General features: G+C 39.1%; 1 pseudogene; it reads right to left on the bottom strand.

Annotated features, from left to right (window-relative positions):
- Window positions 1-289: 289 nt before the first annotated feature.
- Window positions 290-390, bottom strand: LOC142435961 (U6 spliceosomal RNA; annotated as a pseudogene).
- Window positions 391-24,977: the final 24,587 nt, after the last annotated feature.

Genomic DNA, 24,977 nt, shown 5'->3' with positions numbered 1-24,977 from the left:
CATTTCTGTTCAGGTTGTCCCATTTTCATTAATCTACTTTCCATTTCCCCATGTCTTCTCATCTTTTCTAAACAATAATTATTGACCATTTGACCTTATATAAGTGATTTTTTAAAGAAGCCTAGTACATACAAATGATTTCCTTTTTTTTTGTTTATTTGAGCCAAGCTATTACTTAGGTTAAAGTGGGTTGATTTTACTTGACAATTTAAAATTATCTTAGTGTAGTAGTCTCAACTGACTTTTAAGTATGGATTTTTAATGAAGCTTTTGATATTTTACTGAAGCAAAAAATGCGAAAATCTTCACCAATTTGAGTGTAATCTTTGGGCAGGGTCTGTGCTGATCTTTTTTGGACCATTCTGATTTTACTATATGTGTTTCTAAAACTGGTTATATGTGGATTTTTAAAAAGGAATTTGCCATTCTGTTTCATAAATTTTTTTTCTATTTTATCAGTATCCAACTATGTGAAATTAATGAGAACAGTTGGTAAGTGGGCAGAATAGGACTGTGGTGTGTGTACACTCGTAATCTTTTTTTTTTTAATCATTATATTGGGGACTCTTACAGCTCTTGTCATAATGCATAGATATATTATGTCAAGAACATTTGTACATATGTTGCCATCATCATTTTCAAAACATTTTCTTTTCACTCGTAATCAGACGTCCTGCTTTTGGCAGGACAGTCCCGATTTTTGACAATTGCTTCCGCATCCCGCGGCATTTTTAATAAGTCCTGATTTTGGAAAAGAATGCACAAGCTAGGTTATATGGTTTTCAGCTGCCATGTGGCTATTTCACCTGGATATGAGTTTTATCAATGGTGTCCCGCTGGTGTCCCGCTTTACCAATGTTAAAATCTGGTCACCTACACCAAGTGCTGTCTTCCTTCATCCACTTTTATGTTGTCTGTCCCCCTTCGAGTGGGTTATATGTTGATCATAGTGATTGGTTCCATATTTCTCCTCCCAACTTCCCCTTCCTTTTCAGGTGTCACTGCTCTCATTATTGGTCCTAAGAGGGTTATCTGTCCCAGATTCCCTGTGTTGTGAGCTCTTATCCGTAGCAGTGTACATGCTCTGGTTTAGCCGACTTGTAAGGTAGAATTGGGGTCATGATAGTGAGGGGGAAGGAAGCATTAAAGAACTAGAGGAAAATTGTATGTTTCATCAATGCCATACTGCATTATGACTGGCTCGTCTCTTCCTTGTGACCCTTCTGAGAGGGGATGTCCAATTGTCTACAGATGGGGTTTTGGGTCTCCACTCTGCACACCGCCTCATTCATATTGATATAATTTTTTGTTCTGGGTCTTCGATGCCTGATCCCTGATCCCATCGACACCTCATGATCACAGAGATGGGTGTACTTTTTATATGTAGGGTTTGTTGCTTCTCAATTAGGTGTCCACTTATCTTCAAGCCTTTAAGACCCCAGATGCTTTATCTTTTGATAGTCAGACACCATCAGCTTTCTTCACCACATTTGCTTATGCACCCATTGTATCTTTAGCCATCTTGTTGGGAAGGTGAGCATTACAAAGTGTTCTTGCATTGAGGGAGTACTTGTGTAGAGGCCCAATATCCATCTACTACCTTAATACTTAACATTTAAATATATATACATAGATCTATTTCCCTATCATTGTATATAAATATATTTACATATGTACATGCCTCTATTTAGACCTTTAGAAATATCCTTTGACTCCTAGTTTTTTCCTCTATTTCCTTTTACTTTTCTCTCATCCCACTATCATGTTTCAGGTTTCAGTAATACCTCTCAGCTACATTGCTCTTGATCAAGCCCCACCAGGCATCCTACATCCTCCTCCCTGTGTATTTTACATCACTTGTTCCTTTGTCCTTAGGATTGTTGACACACCCCTTCCTTTTTCCACCTCCCCCTCTTCTATGTCCCCTCTCCTTAAACAGTTGTTCCTGTTCGTTTCACCACCAGATTGTTTATTCCGCCTATCTTATCCGTCTAGACAGACATGCAAAAACAACAATAAGCACAAAAACAAAATAAAACAAACAGCAAGAAGCAAAACAAAACAAAACAAAAAAAACCCTCAAGCAAACAAACAACAAAAAAGAAAACCCTATAAATAGTTCCAGGTCTGATTTGTTGGTTTTTATGAGGGTTTTCCGGTTGAGTTTTGATGGGGTGCCATGCTCTGGCCCCAAAGTCTATTTCTGGTATTCCCCGGGGACTTAAATGCTTTGCTCCCCTTACTGCTCTGCAGGCCCTTCATGTTTCTCCCTGGTGTGGTGGGGTCAGATTGGGCTCACTTCCTGCATTGTGTCTCCAGTCTTGTGCCCCTTAGCGCTCGGGGTCAGTGAGGGATATTGTGTCTCATAGTGGGGCTAGCCCTATGGTTCTCTCTGTACATTGACTGTTCAGAGAAGGAATATCATCTTTGTGGTTTGGTGGGCCAGAATATGTTCCATTTTCCTTCCTTCTTTGCTTGCTCCTGTGTGCTCTGCTCAGACATGCCCCTCTCCCTGAACCGTAGCTTCAGTGCTAAACTAATTTTTCTTTCTGTTTTTTTTCTTTCTTTCCTTTTTTTTTGCTTCATATAAGTAAAGACTGATAGTTTTCTTCGAAATAGCTTTTCACAAGTTGTTAAGATCCCAGACTCTATTCAATAAACTAAGCTAATTGTTATGTCGATTAACCAAAGCATTTGAACCTGTTTTTAAACTTAGAAAACCAATCTCGAGAGGTATAATGCAAATATATGCATACACATATTCACACACATTCTGGCATATGAATATACACAAGTAACCCTGGGGGAGTAGAGGGTTAAATATTGGGCTGCTAACAACAAAATCAACGCTTCAAATCCACTAGCCACTTCATAAGAGAAAGATGAAACTTTCTACTTCTCTAAAGATTTATAGCATTAGAAAACCTATGAAATGTTTATAAAAGTATATATATATATATCTTTTGGTTGTTGTTACTGTTGCCAAATTATATGTGCTACAGTGATTGCCAAAAGATCCTTTTTTCTTATGTACATCTTGGTAAAATTGTTTACTTTTGTTAAGTTGGTGTTGTTACCATCACCAAACACACCAGTATGTATAATCTAAAGAGAAACTCATTTCTCCAATCTGCCCCAATCCCTAGAAGTCACTAATAAATATTAGTTTTTATGTTTATCTTTTCATGTTATTTCTTAAAAGTGAAAATGTATAATATTTCCTTTTGGTGATTGACTTATTTTGCTCCACACAAGGTTCATCCATGTTGCAAGATGTTTTAGAAAGATATTTTTCTTTATCTCTGAGTAGCGTTTTATTGATATATGTACTACACATTATTTATCCATTCATCTAATGATGGACACTTAGATAATTTTTATATTTTTGCTGATATGAATAGTATGGCAATAAACATAGGTGTGTATATGCATGTGTTTTTCTCACTCCAATATACCTATCAAAAAAACAAACTCACTCCATTGTATCAATTTTAACTCATAGTGAACCTGTAGGAGAGAGTAGAATTGCTCTCCTGACAGGGGAAGCCAGCCCCTAACACATCATTACTGGTCCAGTAGGTGCAATTGTACATCAATAATAAGTCAAGATTATAGCAAAGTTACAGAGAGCATGAGAGATAGAAGAGAAATATTGAAATAAATGGAGTCAGAAACAATTCATGGTAGCATGCTCACCTCAGCCCCCCTTGGTGGTCCACATGGAGAGAGAGAGAGCTCTTTAATGCTTGCCCAGGGTTTTATATTCTCTGGAGACCTGCAAGCCCCCTAATTACAGGTAAGGACATACGTCACAGGAAGGGGCTGTGCTATAGGTAATACAGTAATGAGAGGGGGTGGTCTAGGGAACTACACGCAATAGGAAGAGGAGGGATTGGGGGTATACATGTGACAAGATGGGCAGATCCTAGATTTAGGATGGCAACCTAACCTTGACCTGTTTTCTGGACCTTCATAGGAACCATAAACAGTAGGGTGTAAACCCCACCTACAGGAACCAAGCTAATGGTCCCAAGCTTCAGTGAGAAGTAATCTGTTGTCTCCAGCAGCAGGGAGCAGGCCCACCCCTGTGGTGTGGGGAGACAGCAGTCTGGCAGGGACTGTCTTCAGGGAAGATGTCTATAAGCATCTGACCTCCCCCCACACTCCCCACGGTTTGTAAAGCACCAAATTTTTATGGGAGCAGAAAATTTCAGCTATGAAGTGCTGGTGAGTTCAAAATGCTGACCTTTGGTTAATACCTTACAATAAAACCAATTAAGTGGTTAGAGCTCCTGTATATACTGAGAAGTAGAATTTCTGGGTGGCATAGCAGGTTATAAGTAGGGTCAAAGAAAGATTAAGCTGTCTTCTCCCATAAATATTTACATTCCCCCAAACCTAAAGGGGCATGTCTACTCTGTGTTAATGGGTCACTATGAGTTAATTGAAGCCATGGCAGTGGGTTTGGTTGGGGGTGGAGGGTTATTTTTTTTATTTTATGACAACATTTTCTCTAGTAGTTGGAGGAATTTCCAGACTGTTTGCTAGATTTTGCATTCCCACAAACAGTCGGTGAGAATTCTAATTTTTCCAAATCCCTTCAAACCTTTGTTCTTTTCCATTTTAAAGTTTATTTTCATCCTAACTTTTCCTGGTGGGAGTGAAATGCTTATCCCTGGTTGCTTTTGATTTGCATTTATCTGATGGCTAATAACATTGATAATCTTTATATGTGTCTGTCAACTATTGAAATATTCTTTGTTGGAGTGTTTGCTCATGTACTTTATTAAGTTATTTATTGTACCTTTTCCCAGTTTTAATTGGGTTGCATGTGTGTGTGGTGTTTGTGGTGGTTGTGGTTATTCCATCAATTAGCTTTAACCTGTGTCTTTACAATTAAACTGCATTTCTGTGGAAACATTTAGTTGGATCTTAGTTAGTAGCTTTGTATTATTTTGATTTTTATTCTAAACTAGGCATTTTAATAGTTATCAACAGCAACTAGACATATTTACTCCATGGTTTTGTTGCACATAAATCTCTGGATTTTCTTAGGAATTAAAGATGCTGTCAGATAAGCCAAGAAATAATTTGTTTTCTCACCTACTGCACATCCCTGGTGGTATCGTGTATAAACAATGGACTGTGATTTGAAAGATCACCAACAGTGAAAGCACAAGCCACTCCTTGAGAGAAAGACCTGCGGCTTTCTACTCCAATGTGGTTACAGTCTCAGAAAATCACAGGGGCATTTCTATCCTGTTCAAAAGGGTTACCATGAGTCAACATTGACATGATGGCAGCAAGTTGAAGGGCTTTTTTTGTGTGTCATAATCATATGATACTAATTAATTGGAATCCAAGGAGTTGTTGATCATATGCGGGCCCTTCTCTCACTGGTTCTGAAGATTTGGGTCTTGGCAGATTCTTGACTCATTAAAGCAATGGTAGAACTTCCAAATAGGGATTTCATGTTCAAATGCTGTACCACTGAAGCTGTCTAGGACCAAGTATCCTCAGTTTTTCTGTGTGAAACAAACCCCTTAGGCTTCTTGCACACAAAATGTGGAGCCTATACTGGCTTCCTCGGTTTCAAGTGATGGACACTGTAGCACACGTGTTCCCAGAGGCTCATACAGGATTAGGAACCTGGGAGAATCATGTTAAAAACAGTGTTTAGGAAGTCGATTCTCTTTCTGGGATATAGTATTTGGGAAACTGGATAATTGGAAAAATAGTGTTACTTCCAAACCTAGTTCGGTCATCTCAGACTTCAGAATAAAGATGATTAGCAAAATATATGTGCTTCATATGGACAACAGTGGGGAAAATTTAGCTAGACCCTACATTTGTTTCACAGCTGCAACTAAATACTCTACTGTTATTTTCTCTCATGAGAAGAATTTATCTACATGGCCACACAGAGAATTGACCCAAATAGATAGCACCTTCTTTTCCTACTGTGCATTCTATTTTCATCAAGACTCCATATACCTCATTTCATGATTTTTCAATTGCCTTGACATTTCTCAGAGGCAGATCACATGGATTGCATTTTGTCTTCTCCCTTAGATAAAGGAGGAAACTAACATGTGGAGACTAACAAATTACCTTTTTCAAAATATAAAAACAAACTGTAATATCTCAACATGATTCAAGTGATATGAGGGAAAAGCCCAATATAACCTATTGCTTAGTTCAGTTACTGCATTCATCTCACTATCAAAACAATCACGTGTTCATAGAATAAAACTTTGGTGAACATGGGCTCATATTTTGAAATAAATTCACACATTTCTTAGAAAAGCATTCCCTCACAGTTACTAGTGAAGAAACTTGTTTGAATAAATTTAATGCTAAGAAATCATCCCGAGTGAGGTCCAGGTAGGATGGCAGGGGCCAGACCAAGTCCAAGTATACATATGGCAGCCAACTAAAAAGGGGGCGGGGAGGGAGGAAAAGGGAAAGAAAAAAAAAAGTGTGGTGGGGGAATAGGACACTGAGCCACCCAAAGGGAGGGTATTGTTTGTGCCTCCACAGGGACCGAGGGACCAGATAATAAGCCACTGCCAGATGAATGCAGTGTGCCAAGAAGGAGTGGGGAGCCAGTGGAGGGGCCTGAGGGCTTGGCCCCCATATCAGCTATGTGGAAAACTGTCCTTTCTCTCAGAAGAATTTACTTGATAGGATGGCACTGAAGCTGCAGCTAGGAGAGAGGAGTATGTCTGATGAGACCAAATGGGAGCAAATGAAGGGGGAGGAAGAGAGTGGAGCACATCCTGGCCCATCAGGCCAGGAGGATGATATCCCCGCTCTGAACAGCCAGTGCACAGAGTGGACAATATGGTTGATCCCATTACGAAACAAGCTCTCCCTTGATGGCCCAGGGCCCTAAGGGGGACAACACTGGAGACTCACTGTTGGGTTGGCCCAGACTGACCCTGTGACACTGAGGCAAACCACTAAAACCATGTGGCAAACAAACTGTGGGAACAGCGCAGGGAGCCCCTGAGAGAGTCCAAAGGACAGACCCTGGGGCCAGAGCATGGTACCCCACCTGACCTGACTGAAGGACACGCCTAGAGATAAAAAATCAGACCGTGATCTATTTACAGGTTTTTCTTTCTTTTAAAATTTTTTTCTTTTAATTAATTTATTTTTCTATGGGTAATTGGTTTTCTTTTTTTGTTTTCATCGCTGTGTTCATTGCCTGTCTTGCTATGGCTTGATTTTTGGTCTATATTATTATCTCTGCAGATCTATCTAGAAAAGGTAGGCTGGACGAATTGTCTGGAGGAGAAAACAATGGGATTAATGGTTCCAGGGGGACACGGGAGAGGGGGATGCGGGAGTAAGGAGGTGGTGCTGACCAACCCAGGGACAGGGGAGTAACAAGTGATCCAAAGTCAGTGGCAAGGAGGGTGTGAGAGGCCTGGTAGGGATCCAGAAAGGGCAATGTGACCGAAAGAAGTTACTGAAACCCAAATGAAGGCTGAGCATGATAAATGGGACAAGAGGAACATAAAAGGAAATAGAGGAAAGAACTAGGTGATAAAGGCTATTTATAGAGGTCTAAAGACTGGAATGTACATATGTAAATATATTTATATAAGAGTTCGGGGAAACAGATCAACATGCATATTCTTATAGGTTTAGTATTAAGGCAACAGATGGACATTGGGCCTCCACTCAAGCACTTACTCAATGCAAGAACACATTGTTCTATTAAATTGGCATTCCAGGATGCACACCTTCCTGACACGATTGTTGAAGAAAAATGTGTGCATGAACAAACGTGGTGAAGAAAGCTGATGGTGCACAGCTATCAAAAGATATAGCAATTGGGGTCTAAAGGCTTGAAGATAAACAAGAGGCCATCTAGCTGAGAAGCATCAAAGCCCACATGGAAGAAGCACACCAGCCTGTCTGACCACAGGTGTAGAAGTGACCAGTTATCAGACATCAAAGAGCTAAAAACTGTATCAGTGGGTGCCCACCTCCCTGATACGATCACTGAGGACAAACTTGTTCATAAGCAAATGTGGTGAAGAAAGCTGATGGTGCTCGGCTATCAAAAGATATAGTGTCTGGGGCCTTAAAGGCTTGAAGCTAAACAAGCAGTCATGTAGCTCAAAAGCAACAAAGCCCACTTGGAAGAAGAATAACACTCTGTGTAACCATGAACTGTCAAAGGGTTCAGGTATCAAGCATCAAAGAACAAAAAAATCATATCATTGTAAATGTGGGTGAGTGCAGAGTGGAGACTCAAAGCCCATCGGTAGGCAACTGGCCACCCCATTACTGAAGGGTTGTGTGGAGGAGATGAGCCAGTGAGGGTGCAGGGTAGCGAAGATGAAACATACAACTTTCCACTAGTTCTTAAATACTTCCTCCCCCCTACCCCACACTATCATGATCCCAATTCTACCTTACAAATCTGGCTAGACCAGAGGATGTGCATTGGTACAGATAGCAACTGGAAACACAGGGAATCCAAGACAGATGACTTCTTCAGGATAAGTGTTGATGCCTGGAGGGTGCAGGGAAGTGGGGTAGAAAGGGGGAACTGACTACAAGAATCTACATATAGCCTCCTCCCTGGGGAATGGACAGCAGAGAAGAGGGCGGGGGTGGGGGGGGAGACATCGCACAGTGTAACATATAACAAAATAATAATAATTTATGAAGTATGAAGGGTTCATGAGGGAGGGTGGTGGGGAGGGAGGGGCTCAAGTAGAAGGCAAATGTTTTGAGAATGATGACGGCAACAAATGTACATATGTGCTTGACACAATGGATGTGTGTATGGATTGTGATAAGAATTGTATGAGCCCCCAAGAAAATGATTTAAAATAACCAAAATAAACCAACAACCCGGGTATTATAAATGGTCAAGAAAAGTTATTCACACTAAAATAAGGTTTTTTTAAAAACATTTTATTAGGGACTCATACAACTCTTATCATAATCCATGCATACATCAATTGTGTAAAGCACATCTGTACATTCTTTGCCCTCATCATTTTCAAAATATTTGCTCTCCACTTAAACCCTTTGCATAAAGTCCTTTATTCCCCTCCCTCCCCACTCCCCACTCCCTCATGAACCCTTGATAATTTATAAATTATTATTTTGTCATATCTTGCCCTATCCGGTGTCTCCCTTCACCCCTTTTCTGTTGTCCAACCCCCAGGGAGGAGGTCACATGTAGATCCTTGTAATCAGTTCCCTCTTTCGAACCCACTCACCCTCTACCCTCCCAGTATCGTCCCTCACACCCCTGGTCCTGAAGGTATCATATGCCCTGGATTCCCTGTGCCTCCAGCTCTTATCTGTACCAGTGTACATCCTCTGCTCTATCCAGAATAGCAAGGTGGAATTCAGATCATAGTAGTTGGGGGGGTGAGGTGGGGAGAAAGCATTTAGGAACTGGAGGAAAGCTGTATTCTTCATCAGTGCTACATCACACCCTGACTGACTCATCTCCTCCCCTGGACCCTTCTGGGAGGGGATCTCCAGCGGCTGACAAATAGGCTTTGGGTCTACACTCTGCACTTCGCCATTCATTCACTATGGTAAGATTTTTTTTTTCTGATGATGCCTTATTCCTGATCCTTTTGAGAGTTCTTGGTCGCACAGGCTGGTGTGCTTCTTCCATGTGGACTTTGTTGCTTCTGAGCTAGATGGCCGCTTATTTACCTTCAAGCCTTTAACACCCCAGACATTATCTCTTTTGATAGCTGGGCACGATAAGCTTTCTTTGCCACATTTGCTTGTGCGCACATTTGTTCTCGGCGATCATATCATGGAGGTGTGCACCGAATGATATGATTTTTTTGTTCTTTGATGCCTGATAACTGATCCCTTCGGAACTATGTGATCATACAGGCTGGTGTGTTCTTCCATGTGGGCTTTGTTGCTTCTGAGCTAGATGGTCGCTTGTTTATCTCAATCCTTTAAGACCCCACACGCTATCTCTTTTGATAGCTGGGCACCATCAGCTTTCTTCACCACATTTGCTTGTTCACCCGCTTTGGCTTCAGCAGTTGTGTTGGGAGGGTGAGCATCATAGAATGCTAATTTAATAGAAGAAAGTATTCATGCATTGAGGGAATGCTTGAGTAGAGGCCCAAGGTCCTTCCGCCTCCTTAATGCTAAACCTATAAATATAGGCACATAGATCTATTTCCCCATCCTCATATATATATTTGCATATGTACATGTCTTTGTCTAGACCTCTATAAATGCCCTTTGCCTCCTAGATTTTTCCTCTATTTCCCTCGACTTTCTTCCTGTCCCACTATCATGCTCCATCCCCACCTGGGTTACAGTTATACCTCTTTGTTACCTTACCCTTGATCATTCCCTACCAGGTCTGCCACTCCCACCTCATCACCAATTTGGATCCATTGTTGTTCCCTTGTCCTGAGTTTGTTAGCACCACTTCCTTACCCCTCAACTCCCCCTATCCCATGTCCCCACGGAACTGTCGGTCCCGTTGTTTTTCTTCCAGATAGTTCATCCAGCCAATCTTATTAAGATAGACCTGTGGAGATAATAACATGCAGAAAAACAAGACAGAGGAAAACAAAGCAACAAGACAGAGGAAAACAAAACAACAACAACAAACCACTGAGAAAGAACAAAACAAAACACATCAAGAAAGAACAGCTTGTAGTTAGTTCAAGGATCGTTTATTGGTCTTTAGGAGTGTTTCCCAGTCCAGTCTGTTGGGGCACCATGCCCTGGCCCCAAAGTCCACTTTCAGCATTTCCTGGGGATTTTGCTGCTCCATTCCCTTGCTGTTCTGCTGTACTGCCCCATTGCTTTGCCTCAGCGTGGTGGGATCAAGTCAGGCACAATTCCCACACTGTGTCTCCGGTGTTGTCCCCTGTAGGGCCATGGGTCAGTGTGGGGCATCATGTCTCATAGTGGGGCCAGCCATGTTGTGCTCTCTGTGGACTGGCTGCTCTAATCAGGGACATCATTCTCACGGCCTGGTGGGCCAGGATGTGCTTCACTCTCTCCTCCTCCCCCTTCTAAAATAAGTTTTATAGTTATCAGTGTTTGGAGGAAAAAGGAAAGAAGTGGAAATAGAAAGGAAAATATAGACTAGATGTTAGGCAGGTATTAACTGGTGAAGGGCAAGACAATATTCAACAAGAGCGAAATGGGAAAAATATGATAGAAACAGAGCAATGTATTGGGATGTTTGCAAGAGTTAAAGACAACAGGTCAAATATAATAAACAATATACAAGGTTTCAATAGTGATAAATTCTAAATAGATGCCTGGATAGATGTGTAGATTCAATAGATATGAATGGAAGAGTGAGAGGATACCCACAAATATATACAAATTTAACAGAGGATATTTGTATATTTTATCTATTATTGCTACAAATGTACCCATGAATGTACAGAGCAAACAGGAGGCAAAGTTTTAAATACTCTAGATTTGCACTCTCTAATACAGTAGCCACCAGTTCCATATAAATAATTTAAATAAAATATGCTTAGAAATTTAGTTCTTATATCATATTAGTTACATTTCAAATGCTAATAAGCTATGAGTATTTTATTCAGCAATACAACCTTCATCATAACTCCTTGAATCACTTCATAATTTTCCAAGAAAAACCGTTTGAAACAAGGCCAAGTGGTATGGACCCACTATTAAAGTTGTTTGATCTTAAATTCGAGTGTGAGGATATTAAAAATGCATCGTGAACACTTATCTGACAGTGAAGATGCTGTGGCTGAAAAGCCACAAGTTTGATGATTAAAATATAAATGACCCAAACTCTTCAACTTTGAAACGGAAAAACCCAAGCTCTTCTATCCCATTTCACGTTGTGGAATCCCTACGGAAGGGGCGCTTGGGTGACGGAGGGAAACTTCACTTGTTTTAAATGTTGAGGATTCTGCTTTTCTAGGCTGCAGTGGAACCACTTTAACAGGATTTTGACATGACTTTTCCCTTATAAAACGTGCTCAGCAAATAGCACAAAGTAAGTATAATTTGGGAAAATTTTATGTTAACTATTGTGACATCTGCAAAGTTTTATAAGGCAACTAATTTAACAAATTCACTATTGTGAGGAGTTGAAAACATCAATGGGTGTTTTATGGCTAGCATGGTTGACAATTCAGATATGTAACTTTTTCTGTTATTATAACTACTTCTATGCCAATTTGTCATAATAGGGTGACCTGTGTGTTGCTGTAATGCTGGAAGCTGGGTCACTGGTATTTAATATACAAGCCAGGTCACCCAAAATTACAGGTTTCAGCGGAGCTTCAGAAAAAGAACATACTACAAAGGATTTGGTGCCCACTTCAGAGGAAGTAGTTACCGAAAACCTTATGTATAACATGGATACTTTGTAAAGTACTGAAGGCCTGGTGAATGGAGTCAGAACACTGCAGTGACAGTGCCAGAGGATGGACCCCTCAGGTCAGAAGGCACTAGAAATGTGTCTGAGGAGGAGCTGCTTTCTCAGTATAGAGTTAACAATGTTGATAAGAATGGAATAAAGTATATAGGAATGGAACCCCAGTATCTTCATTTGCTAATGGGAACAACTCAAGGTGAGAAGACACAGCTGGACAAATCTACTAACACTTGGAATGTATGAACTATGAAGTAGGAAAATTGGAAGTAGTAAAAAATGACATAGAACACATAAGCATTGATATTCTAAGCAATAGTGAGCTGGCCAGTTTGAATATGAAAATCATATGACTTACTATGCCAGGAATGAAACAATCTAGGGGAATGGCATTTGATTTATTGTCAACAAGGACATTTCAAGGTCAAGCACAATGCTGACTGTGGTAGATATAATTTATCCATCTTCAAGGAAATCCAATCAACACTACTATTATTCAAAATTATGCTCTAACCACAAAAGCTAGTGATAAACAAATTGAAGAATTCTACCAACAACTTCAGTCTGGAATTGATCAAACCTGCATCAAGATGCATTGATAATTATTGGTGATTGGGATGCAAAAATTATAAACAAAGAGGAAGGAATAGTAGTTGGAAAATATGACCTTGGTGAGGAAACAAATTTGGATATCTCATGGTAGAATTTTGTAAGACTTATTACTTGTTCATAGATAATACCCTTTTCCAGTAACATAAGCAGCAACTATACACATACACTTCTCTAGATAGAATACACAGAAATAATATTTATTACTACTATGGGAAGAGATGATGGAAAAGATTAAGAAAATTGGTCCAAGTTCATAAGATACAACATACAACATTGAGTCTATCCAACCTGAATTTCAAGAACATCTCAAAAAAATATTTGCTTCATTGAACACTGATGACAGAAGACCTGATGAGCTGTGGAATGACATCAAGAACATTATACAAAATGAAAGCAAAAGATCATTAAAAAGACACGAATAAAAGTAAAGATAATCAAATATGTGAGTCAGAAGAGGGGATAGTAGTGGGCTTATGGACCTGAGTTGGACTGGGCTGGGATGCCTTTTTGATAAAAACTCTTTCTGATACCTTTAGGAGTGGCACTGGATTTGTATCTCTGTACTACCAAGACTAACATATATGGTACCATGGAGGTGATGTCCAGAGGAACAAATCATGAAGATCGAGAGTGGAGACTTGTCTGACATGTGCTGCAAGGTAGTCAGGTAGAGGTGGATTTCCCTTATCCTTTGTGGAACTAGTAGAGGTCAGATATGGCCACATGGTTAACTCAGTGTGTTAGTCTGGGTTGACTGGAGAAACAAATTCATAGACACTCTTATATGCATAAGAAAGAGTTTTAAATCAAAGAGTAATTTTACATTAAGAAAACATCCCAGCCCAGTCTAGATCAAGTCATTAAGTCCAGTTTTAGCCCATATGTGCAATACATATCTATAAATTCCTCTTCCGACTCATGAAACACATGCAATGATGCAGAATGCAGGATGATCACAGGCCACTGAGTGGAAAATCTTGTGGATCCTGTGGCTGTGTAAGCATCTCTGTGCTGGTAAGGGTCTCCATGTGGCTTCTTCAGCACCAATGCTCTGGCTGCCATCAGTCTGTCTCTTTGTGGCTTGTCAGCAAGAATGCCTCACAGTGACTGAGCTGACAGAGAGAATGTCTCCCGCTTCCAAGGAGGAATATAGGTGTTTACAGAATTCTCAGGAGAAGGACATGTCCACACAGAGGCCTCATTGGCTATGACCTGATTGACAGGCTAGACTTCACTCCTTCACTCTTAATGCTCTCAAATGCACTCAGTTTGTTTCTGGAAAAGGCATGGAACGTGAAAATGTTGAACCTTAGGAGTTGTCTTTGGTTGTTCCTATCTGAAATGGAGCAAAGAAATGTAATGACTATTAAATTACAGTTCAGGAAAGGAAATGCTTCTTGGATTTGTCTGAGCTTAAAGCCTTGCTCTTTAGTCAAAATAGGTGACAGAAGGTCTGGCCCTAGGTTGAAGCCTATGGCCACACTGCATATGAATGAATAGTCTATACAAGAAAGGATTGAATTTGAGTATTTTAAAGGAAATTGTGTTTAGGATCTGGCTATACTTCATTTATATTGATTTCTTTTACCTGATATTACTGATATAATATGTGATAGAAATGATTATTGGGAAGTAGGATTGGAGAGGATTTGTAATCCCACTGCCTTCAGTCATTATAATGGAATTTGTTAAGAGGTTGTTAAAGGGACTTTAGGAATTTTTTTCAAGGAAAGGCTTTTTATTTGAAGCCTAATCTTAGGCAAGGTAAGTACTCACTGAGTGCTTTAAGTTGCAGGACATTTGCATTTGAAAAGACATGCCACTAAAACTGTTGGGAAATTGAAGGGGATAAAAGTGACTTTGGCTTTTTAAATTTTGAGCAAGCAGTTTGTGTCTAAGCCTGAAAAGTCTGGGCCCATGAGAGAACTCCGCCCACCCCCCCTTCTCCCCAAGGCTGAATTGTAAGGGGGGCTAAGGGTACCCTGAAATGCCTGCTAGTTGACTACCTGAATTCATTTTTGTTCAGTGGAAGTGGGGAAAACATAGCAACAGGGGTTGAATCTGGCCATTGACACATGTGGACCTAGTTCACAGAGCATAGAAGAGAAGGGAGTAGGTTGGTCAGTCTGAATTAAAGATTTGCTTAAAAGTTGCGTCTATGGTTTTAACCTAGCCTAAGGGGATAGGTTTTTCAGAATTTGTGAAGGGGCCATCAAGTGGGTGGTTCTAGCTTGCTATGGCAACCACTGAGGTAACTTGGATGGCTAAGACTGAGTTAACCAGACCCAACCTGATGAATATGTTTGGCCTTATGAACTGATGTACATTGTATACTTATTTGATGGGTTGCCTGCTCTGTATTTGACTTTGTTTATGGATGTAGACAAAAGGTCTCAAGTTGAATGAAGATTCTTCACATCCAAGGGCATGCTTGTCCCTCAGAACACTGGCTTGGTAGAAATGGGCAGTATGGAAATTGAGCACCCAAAATAGGGGGAGATAAAGACATGGAGTGGCTTGCTTACAAACTCATGGATGGAGGAAGATGTTGAAAGGATTATAGGATTAAAGTGTGAGTGTCCACACAATTGCAAATGTTAGACATAGAATAGTTTTGTTTTTCTAATTTATTGAATGAAGGTTTAAATGGGGCTGGTGTATTTTCAGTTGTACATTGTTAGTTGCATCATGTTAGGTGCAAGTATGATTTTATTATTGTCTCTGGTGATGCTGTAGGTTAAAGAGTTGTGTAAAGGTGTCAAATTATCAAGACATAACTAGACATTCCTGGGTATGGGTAGGCACAGGGCCCAACCTATTAATTGGTTTGCAGCCTGAGGTAGTTAGTTTATTTTTCTAACATGGCCGATAAATACATGTGGGATTAATTGAAGGGTGGAGAGATAAATAACTTGGTGAGCCTCGCCTTTCTTGTCTCTTGCTCTTTTATCATGGGACCAGTGTGCAGCTGCCTTGCTTGTTCTGTGCCTCAATTTGCATGCTACACTACCTGTGGGACACCTAAACCATGGACTGGGTCACTGTAATTTGAGGTTCCTTCAAGACCTGCTTCATCACACCACTGAATTCATATCTCTTGAGCTGGAAACTGTTGGACCCTGCCATCTGGCTGACTGTTGATTACCTGCCTTGCTGTTTGCTGCCTGTGCCCAGATAGCCTGAATTACTCTACAGAGGACTACCCGGTGCCCTCAAGGACTGCCAGTGTCTCACAGGAGTGAGTTGCACTGAGCCATTTGTACTGCTTTATAATTCAATTAACTGTTTATTTCTTATGTTATACATCTATCTATCTCTGTGTGTGTGTATATATATATAAATTATCAGCATTCTGATTTTGTTTCTCTAGAGAACCCTGTCTAACACACAGTCTAATGATACCTATTTGGTTTCATAGCCTTTTTTGTAAGTGTGAGATACACTGGGAATTCCCTCTCTGTTCCTTCCCCTTTCTGCTTGCTGGAACTCTGCCTACCCTGGGGCAGCCTTCAGAACTCTGGGCATCTTGCCATGGTCTCACCTATCATGGAATCATTTTACTCTGCACCTGCTAGCCTGAGATCTTCCAGTTTTCCAGTTTACCTTTATGCATCATTGGTCTGCAGCTAAATGAGTCTGCACAAAGACTGGCATTAAATTTAAGGACTTTATATATACTTATTTGACATAAAACTCGTATACATATGTGTGTTAAGCCAGGTTGACTTAGAGAAAAAACATTTATTGATACTTACATATGTGTAAGAGAGAGCTTTATATCAAAGAGCAATTTTATATTAAGAAAACATCACAGCCCAGTCCAGATCAAGCCCATAAGTCCAATATTACAGCATATGTCCAATAATAACCCATAAATTCCTCATCAGACTCATGGTGCACAAGCAGTGATGATGAATAGCGGAAGACTACAGGCCGGTGGATGAAAAATCTTGTGGATCCCATGGCGGTGGAAGCATCACAGAGCTGTCTCCACAGGTCTCCACTGCTCGTTTAGGTCTCAGCATTGCCTCACGTTGCTTGTCCACAGGAAGATGAAGGCAGAGAGAGTGTGTGACCCACCTCCAGGAAGAAAGAGAAGTTTTCAGAATCTTCATGAGAAGGCCATGCCCACAAGGAGGCACCATCAGACTGTGACCTAATTGACAGGGTAGACTCCACCCCTTAACTCTTAATATCCTCATGTTGACAGGAGATTATGTAACTACCACAATATGTGAGTGCCACTGTATATCTCTAGACAACCCAGCCCAACACAAGATGGATCAATAAGTCCTGGTCATATTATTGTGTAAACACTGGAAAGATTTATAGTTTTCAAACCCCAAACATGGGGTTTGCATCAGAATCAACTCACTGGCAGCGAGTTTTTTAATGGGGTACATGGTTACATGAATTAAGGTGCAGATTCTTACTTAAAGGTAAATGATGCTATGAAACTTTATTTCTATATAATACATAAACTAAATGGTAAAATGATTTAATTTTACTGTTTTGTTTCATCATTATCTCTAATATTTTCAAACCTATTTCCTTAATCTTATCATAGAGTTTCTTACTCTCTGGTGTGTTTTATTATGTGTAGATTCTGTCCCAACGCTACTCTTTTTAGGAATTTTTTTCAGGATGCCCACTAGCGACACCATTTAATAAAAGCACAAATGATGACTTTATGGCTCTCTTGTGAAACATCGCCTGGTCCTGTACCATTCTCACAATTGTTCTTATGTTTGAGCCTATTATTGCAGCCACTGTGTCAATTCATCTTATCAAGCAACTCCCTCTTTTTTCCAGTCCTCTATTTTACCAAGCATAGTGTCCTTTGCAGGAACTGGTATCTCCCAGTAATGTGTCCAAAGTACATGAGGTGAAGTCTCACCATTTTTGCCTAATGGAAGACTCCGCTGTCTGCTTCCTTAACCTTGGACTGGGCTGTCTATGTGAATTGAAGGACTTTGAGTATATTAACTGTTCCACTAGGGTGAGCTGAACTGAGCCCTCTGCACTGCTAACTTGACTAATTAGCTGTTATATTCCTTCTTGATATATATACCATAAGTGTCCTGGTTTGTTTCACTAGAGAACCCTGTTTAACACAACACGATTCTTCCTTTATGAATGAGTGTTATTGAAAATTTTGCTCTATTGCCAGCCCCTCTTTTTGTGTAAATAGTGTTTAATAACTTAATCTCTATAAGTCAACAATTCGTGTATTACAGTCTGACACTGGCTTATATTTGTGTAATTTCCTTTTATTTCTATTATTATATTTATATTGAAATATTCTTCATGTATTACATAATGTGATCATTCACTTATATTTAGAAGATTTGTCCAATCATCACCACAACCAAATTCAGAACGTTTTTTTCTAGTCCTTATTTTAATTAACTTTCTATTTCCTCTATCCTCCCCTGCTAAGCTCCTAACTAATTATTAATCCAGTTACAGTCTCTATAGATCTAACTATTCATGGCTTCATATACAGAAAATCATACAAAATACAAGCAGGGAGCAAACAAACAAGGAAAAATCAAGTACTATAAAAATAACTAGACAAAAATAGAAAAATCTCATTCAAGAAAGTACAAAACATTAAAAATTGAAGCAACCTAAAAATAGAACAAAAGGGAAAATAAATGATTAGTTATCACATATTAATCTATCTACATCTGCCATAATCAACTTTACAATGCTCTCTGTCTGTTAGCAATGCTGTTCATACAACCGTCTGATACTATTTCCTTTTTCAGATTTGGATTTTATTATCTACAAACCATGGATCTCACAGGCTGGTATGCTTCTTCTAGGTGTACTTGGTTGATATCTCATTTAGGTGACTCTGTTTTAAGACAAGCTTTTGAAACCTCATTCCTTTTCTCAACATTGTTTTAACTTCCATGCAGTTGGATAAATTAGTGACACTCTCAATAGTACTACCTCATGCCACAGGGGATGATTTATAAGTCTATCTATTATAAAATTATAATGGTGCTTCTAAAATGAACCAGAGACAAGACATACATAAACCATAGAAATATGGATGGATTTGAGGCTCACACTTTATTCTAGCCCCAGACTAAGGCCAATTCGTTTCCATAAGATGGCCACGTTTGATGTTTGCCCTCATGAAAAAATCACTAAAGAGTTGGGTTTTATAGCAAAGTGTGGGGAACAAATCAGATGGTTCCTGGCTGTCAGAAAGAATAGGCTCTGTGTCATAAAGGTGTGTCTTCCTTCAAACAAGGAGCCATCTAAGTGAGGTGTCAACTAAGTCCACATGGAGAAAGCACACCAGCCTGTGTGTTTCAAGGATTGTAATTAATAAAATTTACATCCAAAGGTGGAAATAGTATCTGTACTTAACTTATAAACACTCCGTTTTCAAAACACTATGGAGAACAGGGGAGCCCAAAATTCATTTGCAAGGCCTCCACATTGGGTGAATTCTCTCTGGTCATAATTAAGGGATGTGAATAGCTTTGATATCAGATAGAGAACATTGTAAAGTTGATCATGACAGATGTAGTTAGGTTAAAATATAAGACTATTATTCAATCTCCCTTTTGATGCATTTTATAGTTGTTTCAGCTTTTAATATTTTCTGCTTCCTATTTGATTGAGGGTTTTCTGCTTTGTTTAGTCATTGTGGTAGTTATATAATCCGTTGTCAATTTGAGGCTTATGAGTGAAGGCATGGGGTTTAGCCTGTCAATCCCACTGCAGCTTGGTGTCCTCATTTGGAGGCGCTAAGGAGATAAACAGCTCAATGGAGGTGGGTCACATGTTCACTCCCTGGGAGACATTGCAGGTGACAAGACACATGGAGCTATGTTAGAACCCTGAGCTGAAGGAGACATGTGGAGGAGACATGTGAAGACCCATGCCAGGGCTGAGATTTGCCACTAGATCCACAATACTTCGCACCCATTGGCCTGTGATCTTCCTGCATTTGGCATTACTGCATGTGTTTCGTGAGTTCGAAGAGGACTTTATAGATTGGTATCAGACATACAGGCTAATATCAGACTTATGGACTTGATCTAGATTGGTAGGGGTGCTTTCTTTTTTTAAATTGTTTTATTAGGGGCTCATACAACTCTTATCACAATCCATGCATACATCAATTGTGTAAAGCACATCTGTACATTCATTGCCCTCATTCTCAAAACATTTGCTCTCCACTTAAGCCCCTGGCTTTAGGTTCTCAATTTTCCCCTTCCTCCTCGCTGCCCCCTACTTCATGAGCCCTTGATAATTTATAAATTATTATTTTGTCATATCTTTCCCTGTCTGACGTCTCCCTTTCACCCACTTTTCTCTTGTCCATTCCCCAGGGAGGAGGCCACATGTAGATCCTTGTAATTTGTTCCCTCTTTCCAACCCACTCACCCTCGACCCTCCCAGTATCGCCATCCACACCACTGGTCCTGACGGGATCATCCGTCCTGAATTCCTTGTGCTTCCAGTTCCTATCTGTACCAGTGTACATCCTCTGGTCTAGTCATACTTGTAAGGTAGAATTCGGTTCATGATAGTGGGAGAGACGGGGAGGAAGCATTTAGGAACTAAAGGAAAATTGTATTTTTCATCATTGCTACATTGCACCTTGACTGGCTCTTTTCCTCCCCTAGACCCCTCTGCAAGGGAATCTCCAGTGGCCGAAAATGGGCTTTGGGTATCCACTCTGCACTCCCCTCCTCATTCACTATGGTAAGATTTTTTTTGTTCTGATGATGCATTATACCTGATCCCTTCAACACCTTGTGATCACACAGGCTGGTTTGCTTCCTCCATGTGGGCTTTGTTGCTTCTGAACTAGATGGCCGCTTGTTTTCCTTCAACCTTGAAGACCCCAGACGCTATAAATTTTGATAGCTGGGCACGATCAGCTTTCTTCACCACATTTTCTTATGCACCCATTTGTCTTCAGCATCATATCATGGAGGTGTGCACCCAATGATACGATTTTTGTTCTTTGATGCCTGATAATTGATCCCTTCAGGACCTCATGATCACGCAGGGTGGTGTGTTCTTCCATGTGGGCTTTGTTGCTTCTGAGCTAGATGGCGGCTCTTTTACCCTCAAGCTTTTAAGACCCCAGTTGCTATATTTTTTTATAGCCAGGCACCATCAGCTTTCTTCACCACATTTGCTTATTCACCCTCTTTGTCTTCAGCGGTTGTGTCAGGAAGGTGAGCATCATAGAACGCCAACATAATAGAAGAAAGTATTCTTGCATTGAGGGAGCACTTGAGTGGAGGCCCAATGTCCTTCTGTTACCTTAATACTAAACCTATAAATATAGGTACATAGATCTATTTCCTCATCCTCATATATAAATATATTTGCATATGTACATGTCTTTATCTAGAACTCTATAAATTCCCTTTCCCTCCCACATATTTCCTCTATTTCCCTTCACTTTCCTCCTGTCCCACTACCATGCTCAGTCCCCACCTGGATTTCAGCAATTCCTCTTGGTTACATTACCCTTGATCATGCCCTACCAGGCCTCCCACACCCACCTCACCACCAATTTGGATCACTTGTTTTTCTATTGTCCTTGGGTTTGTTAACATCACTTCCTTTCCCCTCACCTCCATGTCTCTCCTGTCCTCCTGGAACCCTGGGTCCCGTTGTTTTCTCCTCCAGATTGTTAATCCAGCCTATCTTCTTTAGACAGGCCTGCGTAGATAATAACATGCACGAAAACAAGACAGAGCAAAGCCAAACAACAATATACAACAAAACAACAACAATAACAACAAACCACTGACAAAGAATCAAACAAAACACAGCAAGAAAGAAAAGCTTGTAGTTAGTTCAAGGATCATTTTTTGTCCTTTAGGAGTGTTTTCCAGTCCAGTTTGGTGTTTTCTTAATGTACAATTACTCTATATAAATTGACTATGCTGAAACAAAGAGTAATTGACTATGCAGAAAAAAGTTCCTTCTTACCCAGGTATAAGTCTCTCTGATTTTTTTTCTCTAGTCTACCTGGACTAACAGAGGTGTCATTGAGGTTGTTTTACTTTCAATGATTTTTTATGGTTGTGTTTTGCTTTGTATGATTTATGGTACATAAAACACAGGATAGTAAATCTATAGAGACAGTAAGTGGATAGAGGCTTGGCAGATTAGGATTGGAGGAAATTAGGAGATAACAACAAATATGAGAAGAAAATGTTCTGGAATTGATTGTGGTGATGATTGCACAAATCTTCTTAATGTGATTGAACAGTTAAATGGTATGGCATATAAAGTATATGCCAACAAATCATTTAAAAATTAGATGGGCAATCAGACAAATTTGCAGCAAGAGATCTCTTAAAAGTGTGAAAATATGTCACATAGAGGACTGAGGTGTTCCTCACGTAACCTATAGTATTTTCAGTCACTTCACATGCATGTGAAAATTGGACAATGAGTAAGGAAGACTGAAGAAGGATTAGAACCTTTGCATTGTACAATGCTGGTTAAGAATAATGTACATACTAGAAACTTCCAAAAAAATGAACAAATCCATCTTGGAAGAAGCACTGTTGGAATGCTCCTTAGAATAAGGGATGGTGAAACTTTTCCTTACACACTTTGGATATGTAAACAAAAGGGCCCAGACCCTGGAAAAGAATATCATACTAGGTAGAGGGTCAGAGAAAAAGAAGATGATTAAAGAGACTTTTTGACACAGTGACTGCAACAATGGCTTCAAACATCACTGATTGTAATGATCCCATACCACCAGCCAATGTTTCACTCTGTTGGACATATAGAACTAAATCAAGAAAAACAGCAATAGCAATTTATTGTTTGCTTTTGGTCTCTATCCAGACAACTGAAGTATTTTTTTCAGAGTTTTTTTTTCAGTTTTACAGTTAGTTTTGGGGAAGAAGATTTATCATCCTCTCTACAATAGCAGGAATTCTGATTTGTTTTCACTTTTAATATATGTAAATTAATTCAATTTTAGAATATAGTTTTATGTATTTTTATCATTTTTTCCTTCTTTATTTGTTAAATATATCTTCCAATATTTGTGGTATTTTTGTTGCATATTTAATATTTAAATCACTTGAATACTGCATATGGTATAAGGAATGTGATATTATTATTTTAATTTCTGCATAAATAATTGCATATTTGTATGTATCTTGTTCAAATCAAGGTGGCCTGAATTTTGCTAAAATCTTTACAAGTCAGCATGTCAGGTGGAGTGAATATCACACCTTCTTTTCTTCTAAATTATTTGTCTACTTTTGGCTACATGTTCTGCATATAAATTTCAGAATCAGTTTATCAACACTATAATAAATCCTGTTTGGGCTTTTAATGTAACTGTATTATTTTGCTTTTTATGTAATTTAATTAAATCTAAGGATTTTGTTTTCATAATAAATTAATTTATTTAACTTTTGATGGCAATTTTATAAAATTCTATCTATGTAGTCTATATATGTGTGTTTATACATATATATGTATAAAGTAGCCAACAATGATATCCATCAACTCCTGATATTAATAATTTCTCTGTGCGAATTTGTAAATAAGAATGTTTTTAAACTATCTTTTTGTACTTTATAATTTTACTTTAGAGATGAGTGTTAGGTTTTTATTTTTTTTTATTATTTTTTCTTTTCTTTCTTTATTTCTCTAACCCTAACCCTAACCCTAACCGAGTGTTAGGTTTTTAAAGAGACTTGTTTTTCTTTTTTAATGTCTCAAAGGAAAAGCTGTTTATGAAGGTAGACTAAATCAGAGTTGATGTTTTCTCTGATGTGGGTATAAGACAAGTGGTCAGATCTCTTCCAGCATGGTAATATTCTCAAACCAACAAGGTTGGAGAATTTGTGGTACTTGTAAGTCAGATATTCTACCAGAAGAGAATTGGAATACAATTCTAATTTCCCACTTAGTATATTTTATTTAACCTTTATCTCAATTTGAAAATAACATAGTGACAATAATCTCGACTTTTAGATATTTTATCAGTCACAATAAAATAAAAACACTTATAACCAATTCCATTTGTTTTAACTTTACTTAAACTTTCAATATCATGGCCTGAGAAGGTCAGATTTCTTTCTCACCATTTCACTGATATCCTGAATTTAAACACTTGTTTCTCCACACTCAATTCTTATTATGCTGTCTTTGTTTTTCCTTACAAAACTTAGGTGTGAAATCTCAGTTATTTATGACTTTCTGTGCAATGGATTTATAGCTATTGAGTGAAAACTTATAAGTGACTAAAGGCAGGTTAAAACCCAGAATGTATTATTTTTTTACCACTTCTGATGATGCACTATTTTATAAAGCCCATCAATTGTAAAGTCAACTTCTAGCCTCCTTCCCCTGTGGCATTGAAATTGACCTCAAAAGTGCAACAATATTTCTGTGTCCAGAAAAAGTAATAAATAAAATGGCATACACAAATACTCCTGCTTGGACAGCAATTAGCATTGGAAAATTAGAGGAGTATATGTGTGTATGTGTGAAATGTAGACACTTGCTAAGACTCATTTTCAGTTAGGATACCATCTATGGCAATATGAAAATTAAATTTAAGCATAATTATGGATGTTGATTTGTCCAAGAAGAGGCATTTTAGGTAAGTTTCAAGAGCCATGCTCTAGCCTCCTTGCTTTATCAGATAGCTAATATTCATCTTGCCTTGGGCAGCTAGTGGAATATCTGTGTTACAGCAGCATAAACACTGTCTTTGTTCATGTTTTGTTTCCTGTCAGCTATTCTTCTCAGTTTCTGCTGGCACTTAGGGACTTAAAAGGGAAAATAAGATTCAGCATTTACAAAACATGTCAGATTTTTGGAGGCAGCATTTTGTGGACTTTGATTTGCCAAACCATCTGTTCCAGATTAGCCTCATTCAAATTAAGTTGTAATAATTTTGTTCATTAAAACACTGTGAGTAGAGCAAAGTTATGTATTTCATTAT

This window comes from Tenrec ecaudatus, assembly GCF_050624435.1.
Source record: "Tenrec ecaudatus isolate mTenEca1 chromosome 18 unlocalized genomic scaffold, mTenEca1.hap1 SUPER_18_unloc_4, whole genome shotgun sequence".
NCBI classification, from domain to species: Eukaryota; Metazoa; Chordata; class Mammalia; order Afrosoricida; family Tenrecidae; genus Tenrec; species Tenrec ecaudatus.
This window is presented reverse-complemented; position numbering and strand designations above follow the sequence as displayed.